The sequence below is a fragment of the Arachis hypogaea genome, chromosome 20 (assembly GCF_003086295.3).
Source record: "Arachis hypogaea cultivar Tifrunner chromosome 20, arahy.Tifrunner.gnm2.J5K5, whole genome shotgun sequence".
Classification (NCBI taxonomy): domain Eukaryota; kingdom Viridiplantae; phylum Streptophyta; class Magnoliopsida; order Fabales; family Fabaceae; genus Arachis; species Arachis hypogaea.
This window is the reverse complement of record NC_092055.1, coordinates 17492625-17501154: the sequence shown is the minus strand read 5'-3', so window position 1 is coordinate 17501154 and position 8530 is coordinate 17492625. Positions and strand designations below refer to the sequence as shown.

The window sequence follows — 8530 nt, the reverse complement described above, 5'->3', positions numbered from 1 at the left end:
ATCTGAAAAGGTTCATCCAATTATGTGTCTGTGGCATTTATATATCTGGTGGTAATACTGGAAAACAAAGTGCTTAGGGCCACAGCCAAGACTCATAAAGAAGCTGTGTTCAAGAATCATCATACTGAACTAGGAGAGTCAATAACACTATTCGAAATCTGAAGTTCCTATAGATGCCAATCATTCTGAACCTCAATGGATAAAGTGAGATGCCAAAACTATTCAAGAGGCAAAAAGCTATAAGTCCCGCTCATATGATTGAAGCTCTGTTTCATTGATAGTTTGGAATTTATAGTATATTCTCTTCTTTTTATCCTATTTGATTTTCAGTTGCTTGCGGACAAGCAACAATTTAAGTTTGGTGTTGTGATGAGCGGATAATTTATACGCTTTTTGACATTGTCTTTAGTATGTTTTTAGTAGGATCTTGTTACTTTTAGGGATGTTTTCATTAGTTTTTATGTTAAATTCACATTTCTGGACTTTACTATGAGTTTGTGTGTTTTTCTGTGATTTCAGGTATTTTCTGGCTGAAATTGAGGGACTTGAGCAGAAATCAGATTCAGAGGTTGAAAAAGGACTGCTGATGCTGTTGGATTCTGACCTCCCTGCACTCAAAGTGGATTTTCTGGAGCTACAGAACTCGAAATGGCGCGCTTTTAATTTCGTTAGAAAGTAGACATCCAGGGCTTTTCAGCAATATATAATAGTCCATACTTTGGCTAAGAATAGATGACGTAAACTGGCGTTCAACGCCAGTTTTCTGCCCAAATCTGGCGTCCAGCGCCAGAAAAGGATCCAAAACCAGAGTTGAACGCCCAAACTGGCACAGAAACTGGCGTTCAACTCCACAAATGGCCTCTGCACGTGCAACACTCAAAGCCCAGCCCAAGCACACACCTAGTGGGCCCCGGAAGTGGATTTATGCATCAATTACTTACTTCTATAAACCCTAGTAGCTAGATTATTATAAATAGGACCTCTTACTATTGTATTAGACATCTTTGGATTACCTTATGATCCTTTGATCACGTTTTGGGGACTGGCCATCTCGGCCATTCCTGGACCTTCACTTATGTATTTTCATACGGTAGAGTTTCTACATTCCATAGATTAAGGTGTGGAGCTCTGCTGTTTCTCAAAGATTAATGCAAAGTACTACTGTTTTCTATTCAATTCATCTTATTTCGCTTCTAAGATATCCATTCACACCCAAGAACATGATGAAGGTGATGATTATGTGTGACGCTCATCACCATTCTCCCCTATGAACACGTGCCTGACAAACACTTCCGTTCTACATGAAATAAGCTAGAATGAATATCTCTTAGATCTCCTAACCAGAATCTTCGTGGCGTAAGCTAGAATGATGGCGGCATTCAAGAGAATCCGGAAAGTCTAAACCTTGTCTGTGGTATTCCGAGTAGGATTCAATGATTGAATGACTGTGACGAGCTTCAAACTCGCGAATGCTAGGCGTTAGTGACAGACGCAAAAGGAGGGTGAATCCTATTCCAGCATGATCGGGAACCGACAGATGAATAGCCGTGCCGTGACAGGGTGCGTGAGCATATTATTCACTGAGAGGAGGGGATGTAGCCACTGACAACGGTGATGCCCTTGCATAAAGCCAGCCATGGAAAGGAGTAAGACTGATCGGATGAAGATAGCAGGAAAGCAGAGGTTCAGAGGAACGAAAGCATCTCCATTAGCTTATCTGAAATTCCTACCAATGATTTACATAAGTATCTCTATCCCTATTATATAATATTCGAAAACACTATTATCACTTTATATCCGCCTGACTGAGATTTGCAAGGTGACCATAGCTTGCTTCATACCAACAATCTCCGTGGGATTTGACCCTTACTCACGTAAGGTATTACTTGGACGATCCAGTGCACTTGCTGGTTAGTTGTATCGAAGTTGTGAACCATGGTATTGGCACCATGTTATTGGCGCCATTGCCGGGGAAATTAAGAGCCATGAATTTTACATCATTAAAGTGTAATCACGATTACGCGTACCAAGTTGCTCACGTTGCCAGGGATTGTTCGAGCCTGGACATCACAATTTCGTGCACCAAGTTTTTGGCGCCGTTGCCGGGGATTGTTTGAGTTTGGACAACTGACGGTTCATCCTGTTGCTCAGATTAGGTAATTTTCTTTTTTGTTTTGTTTTCAAAAATTTTTCAAAAATCTTTCAAAACTTTCTCATCTGTTTTCGAAAAAAATAAAAATGTTTTCAAAAAAATTTTATTCAAGATTTTTAAGAAAGAATTCTAGTGTTTCATGAAGCATGTGAAGCCTGGCTGGCTGTAAAGCCATGTCTAAATTCTTTTGGACTGGGGCTTCCAAACCATCAGAGGCAAGTCACATATTTGATAAGTAATGAGCAGCAATTTGTTATCAAGAGCAATATACTCTGGTGTTACATGCTGAAGCTTGGCTGGCCATTGGCCATGTCTAGTGTTTTGGACCGGAGCTTTCATTGAAAGCTTGGCTGGCCATTGGCCATGTCTAGATGTTTTTCGAATTCATTGTATATTCTCTTCTTCTTATCCTATTTGATTTTTAGTTGCTTGGGGACAAGCAACAATTTAAGTTTGGTGTTGTGATGAGCGGATAATTTATACGCTTTTTGGCATTGTTTTTAGTATGTTTTTAGTATATTTTAGTTAGTTTTTATTAGTTTTTAAATAAAAATCACTTTTCTGGACTTTACTATGAGTTTGTATGTTTTTCTGTGATTTCAGGTATTTTCTGGCTGAAATTGAGGGACCTGAGCAAAAATCTGATTCAGAGGCTAAAAAAGGACTGCAGATGCTGTTGGATTCTGACCTCTCTGCACTCGAAGTGGATTTTCTGGAGCTAGAGAAGCCCAATTGGTGCCCTCTCAATTGCATTGGAAAGTAGACATTTTGGGATTTCCAGAAATATATAATAGTCCATACTTTTCCTGAGATTTGATGGCCCAAACAGGCGTTCCAAGTCAGCTCAAGATTTTTGGCGTTTAACTCCAGAACTGGCACAAAAGCTGGAGTTAAACGCCCAAACTGGCACAAAAGCTGGCGTTTAACTCCAAGAAAAGTCTCTACACATGAAAGCTTCAATGCTCAGCCCAAACACACACCAAGTGGGCCCCGGAAGTAGATTTTTACACTAAACACCCTAGCTTACTCATTTTCTGTAACCCTAGGTCACCAGTTTACTATAAAAACTACTTTTAGTGATTCATCTTGTACCTCATGACACTTTACATGTTTCATATTGTATTCTCTAGGGCATGAGTCTCTAAACCCCATTGTTGGGGGTGAGGAGCTCTGCTGTTCTTCATGAATTAATGCAATTACTACTGTTTTCCTTTCTATCACACTTGCTTCTATTCTAAGATATTCATTCGCACTTCAACCTTATGAATGTGATGATCCGTGACACTCATCATCATTCTCACCTATGAACGCGTGCCTAACAACCACCTCCATTCTACCTTAGATTGAATGCATATCTCTTAGCCTCATGATTTAGATCAGAGTCTTCGTGGTATAAACTAGAATTATTGGCGGCCATTCCTGAGATCCGGAACGTCTAAACCTTGTCTGTGGTATTCTGAGTAGGATCTGGGAAGGGATGACTATGACGAGCTTCAAACTCGCGAGTGTTGGGCGTAGTGACAGATGCAAAAAGATCAATGGATCCTATTCCGACATGATTGAGAACCGACAGATGATTAGCCATGCGGTGACAGCGCATTTGGAACATTTTCACTGAGAGGACGGGAAGTAGCCATTGACAACGGTGATGCCCAACTTAAAGCTTGCCAAGGAAGAAGCCTTGCCTGCATGAAGAAGAAGATAGTAGGAAAGCATAGATTCAGAAGACAAAGCATCTCCAAAGCCTCAACCTGTTCTTCATTACTGCATAACAAGTATTTATTTCATGTTCTTTTACTTTTTACAATTAAATCTGAGAATTAGTGAGGGTGAGGTGTTTTCGGCCAAGGGTGAATTTAAGGTTGTGTTGTGTGAAAATGAAGAAGGAATGAGGGGTTTATATAGGAGTGGGGGGAGGGTGAAGTTTCGGCCATTAGGGTTGGCTTTGGGAGGGAAATTAGTTTGAATTTGAAGGTAGGTAGGGTTTTTGGGGAAGAGAGGATGGATGTGAGTGGTGAAGAGGTGATGGGGAAGAGTGATTGAGTTGATTGGTGAAGGGTATTTGGGGAAGAGAGTCATGAAAAGGTGTGAAGAGGAGAGAAGAAGGGTAGGTGGGGGTCCTGTGGGGTCTACAGATCTTGTGGTGATCCTATGGGGTCCACAGATCCTGAGGTGTCAAGAATTTTTCATCCCTGCACCTTTTAGACATGTAAAACATCCCATACATGCAATCCTGGCGTTTAACGCCAGACTACTGCCTGTTTCTGGCGTTAAACGCCCAATTGTTGCTTTTTTTTGGCGTTTAACGCCAGGTAGATGCTTGTTTCTGGCGTTAAACGCCAGCTTGGTGCCTGTTTCTGGCGTTAAACGCCAGACAGATGCTTGTTTCTGGCGTTTAAACGCCAGACTGCTCTCCTCCAGGGTGTGCTGTTTTTCATTTTATTTTTCATTCTGTTTTTGATTTTTTTTTTAGTAGTTTTTGTGACTTCACATGATCATCAACCTAAAGAAAACATAAAATAACAATAGAAAATAAATAAATATAATTAAATAACATTGGGTTGCCTCCCAACAAGTGCTTCTTTAATGTCAATAGCTTGACAGTGAGCTCTCATGAAGCCTCACAGATGTTCAGAGTATTGTTGGAACCTCCCAACACCAAACTTAGAGTTTGACTTTGGGGGCTTTGGTTGACTCTGTAGTGAGAGAAGCTTTTCATGCTTCCTCTCCATGGTTACAGAAGGAGATCCTTGAGTTTTAAACATAAGGTTGTCCTCATTCAGTTGAAGGATCAATTCTCCTCTGTCCACATCAATCACAGCTCCTGCTGTGGCTAGGAAGGGTCTTCCAAGGATGATGGATTCATCCTCATCCTTCCCAGTGTCTAGAATTATGAAATTAGCAGGGATGTAAAGGCCTTCAACCTTTACTAGCACGTCCTCTACTAGTCCATAAGCCTGTTTTCTTGAGTTGTCTGCCATCTCTAATGAGATTCTGGCAGCTTGCACCTCAAAGATTCCCAGTTTCTCCATTACAGAGAGTGGCATGAGGTTTATCCCTGACCCAAGGTCACATAGAGCCTTCTCAAAGGCCATGGTGCCTATGGTACAAGGTATTAAGAACTTTCCAGGATCCTGTTTCTTCTGAGGCAATGTCAGTTGATCCAGATCACTCAGTTCATTGATGAGCAAGGGAGGTTCATCTTCCCAAGTCTCATTACCAAATAATTTGGCATTCAGCTTCATAATTGTACCAAGGTACTTGGCAACTTGCTCTTCAGTGACATCTTCATTCTCTTCAGAAGAAGAATACTCATCAGAGCTCATGAATGACATAAGGAGGTTCAATGGAATCTCTATGGTCTCTAGATGAGCCTCAGATTCCTTTGGTTCTTCAGAGGGAAACTCCTTGTTGATCACTGGACGTCCCAGGAGGTCTTCCTTACTGGGATTCACGTCCTCTCGCTCCCTTGTAGGTTCGGCCATGATGGTTAAATCAATGGCCTTGCACTCTCTTTTTGGATTCTCTTCTGTATTGCTTGGGAGAGTACTAGGAGGAGTTTCAGTGACTCTTTTACTCAGCTGGACCACTTGTGCCTCTAAATTTCTAATGGAGGACCTTGTTTCATTCATGAAACTTAAAGTGGCCTTAGATAGATCGGAGACTATATTTGCTAAGCTAGATGGATTCTGCTCAGAATTCTCTGTCTGTTGCTGAGTGGATGATGGAAAAGGCTTGCTCTTGCTAAACCTGTTTCTTTCACCATTACTTTAAAGTCTTGTTGAGGCTTCTGTTGATCCTTCCATGAGAAATTTGGATAATTTCTCCATGAGGGATTATAGGTGTTTCCATAGGGTTCACCCATATAATTCACCTCTGCTATTGTAGGGTTCTCAGGATCATAAGCTTCTTCTTCAGAAGATGCCTCTTTAGTACTGTTGGATGATTCCTTCAATCCATTCAGACTCTGAGAGATCATATTGACTTGCTGAGTCAATATTTTATTCTGAGCCAATATGGCGTTCAGAGTATCAATTTCAAGAACTCCCTTCCTCATAGGCGTCCCATTATTCACAGGATTCCTTTCAGAAGTGTACATAAACTGGTTATTTGCAACCATGTCAATGAGTTCTTGAGCTTCTGCAGGCGTTTTCTTTAGGTGAATGAATTCATCTGCAGAATGGTCCAGTGACATCTTTGATAGCTCAGACAGACCATCATAGAATATATCCAGGATGGTCCATTCTGAAAGCATGTCAGAAGGACACTTTTTGGTCAGTTCCTTGTATCTCTCCCAAGCTTCATAGAGGGATTCACCATCTTTCTGTTTGAAGGTTTGAACATCCACTCTAAGCTTACTAAGCTTTTGAGGAGGAAAGAACTTGGCTAAGAAAGCTGTGACCAGCTTATCCCAAGAGTTCAGGCTATCTTTAGGTTGAGAGTCCAACCATATTCTAGCTCTGTCTCTTACAGCAAATGGGAAAAGCATAAGCCTGTAGACCTCAACCCCATTGGTCTTAACAGTATCGCAGATCTGTAAGAATTCAGTTAAGAACTGAAAAGGATCTTTAGATGGAAGTCCATGAAACTTGCAGTTCTGTTGCATTAGAGAAACTAATTGAGGTTTAAGCTCAAAGTTGTTTGCTCCAATGGCAGGAATTGAGATGCTTCTTCCATGTAAATTGGAATTTGGTGCAGTAAAGTCACCAAGCATCTTCCTTGCATTGTTATTATTTTTGGCCATGTCTCCTTCTTTTTCGAAAATTTCTGTCAGATTTTCTCTAGAGAGTTGTGCTTTAGCTTCCCTTAGCTTCCTCTTCAGAGTCCTTTCAGGTTCAGGATCAGCTTCAACAAGAATGTTCTTATCCTTGTTCCTGCTCATATGAAAAAGAAGAGAACACAAAAGAAAATATGGAATCCTCTATGTCACAGTATAGAGATTCCTTATGCAAGTATAAGAAGAGAAGAATGTAAGAAGGAGAAGAGGAAAAATTCGAACACAGAGAGGGGGATGGGGTTCGAATTTTTGGGTGGAGGAGAAGTGTTAGTAGATGAATAAATAAATAGAAGGAGGTGAGGAAGAGAAGAATTCGAAAAATTGAATAAAATAAAATTAAAATATTTTAAAATTAAAGTTAAAATTCGAAGATTAAAATTGAAATAAAATTAAATTAAAAATTAAAACAATTAGTTAAAAAAAGGGAATTTTGAAAAAGAGGGAAGGGATTTTCGAAAATGAGAGAGAGAGAGAATTAGTTAGGTAGTTTTGAAAAAGATAAGAATCAATCAAAAAGTTAAGTGGTTAATTGAAAAAGATTTGAAAATCAAATTTGAAAAGATAAGAAGTTAGAAAAGATTTTGAAATTGATTTTGAAAAAGATGTGATTGAAATTTATTTTGAAAAAGATTTGAAAAAGAAATTTAAAAAGATTTAATTTTGAAAATTAAAGTTGATTACTTGACTAACAAGAAACTAAAAGATATGATTTTAAAATTTAAAGATTGAACCTTTCTTAATAGGCAAGTAACAACTTAATATTTTTGAATCAATCACATTAATTGTTAGTATTAAATTCGAAAATATGAAATAGAAATAAGAAAAAGATTTTTGAAAATCAATTTGAAATTTTCAAAAATCATGAAAGAAAAATGAAAAAGATTTGATTTTTTGAAAAAGATTTGAAAAAGATAGAGTTTTTTTAAAATGAAAATTTGATTTGACTCATAAGAAACAACTAATTTTGAAAATTTTTTGAAAAAGTCAACCCAAATTTTCGAAATTTTATGATAGAATAAGGGAAAGATATTTTTTTGATTTTTTGAATTTTTAATGATAAAAGAGAAAAACATCAAAAAGACTCAATGCATGAAAATTCTGGATCAAAATATGTGATGCATGCAAGAACACTATGAATGTCAAGATGAACACCAAGAACACTTTGAATGTCAATATGAACACCAAGAACTTATTTTTGAAAAATTTTCAAGAAAAGAAAACATGCAAGACACCAAACTTAAAAATTTTTATTCTTTAGATATTAATGTTTCAAGAATGCATATGAAAAACAAGAAAATACACAAAACAAGAAAATATGAAGATCAAACAAGAAGACTGGCCAAGAACAACTTGAAGATCATGAAGAATGCAATGCATGAAATTTTCGAAAATAAATTTTTTTTTTGAAAATTAAAAAGATGCAATTGACACCAAACTTAAAACTTGACTCTAGACTCAAACAAGAAACACAAAAATATTTTTGATTTTATGATTTTATAAATTTTTTTTTGGATTTTTCGAAAATTATTTTGGGAAAACGAAAAAGAAGAATTTTTTTTGTATTTTTTGAAAATAAGAAATAAAAAGCTCAAAATTAAAAT

General features: G+C 37.9%; 1 non-coding gene across 1 annotated transcript; it reads left to right on the top strand.

The window, feature by feature from the left end:
* The first annotated feature begins 6401 nt into the window (after positions 1-6401).
* LOC112788565 (small nucleolar RNA R71) lies at positions 6402-6509 on the top strand. Its single transcript, XR_003195925.1, has one exon. It is a non-coding gene; the product is annotated as a small nucleolar RNA R71 (small nucleolar RNA).
* The last annotated feature ends 2021 nt before the right edge of the window (positions 6510-8530 follow it).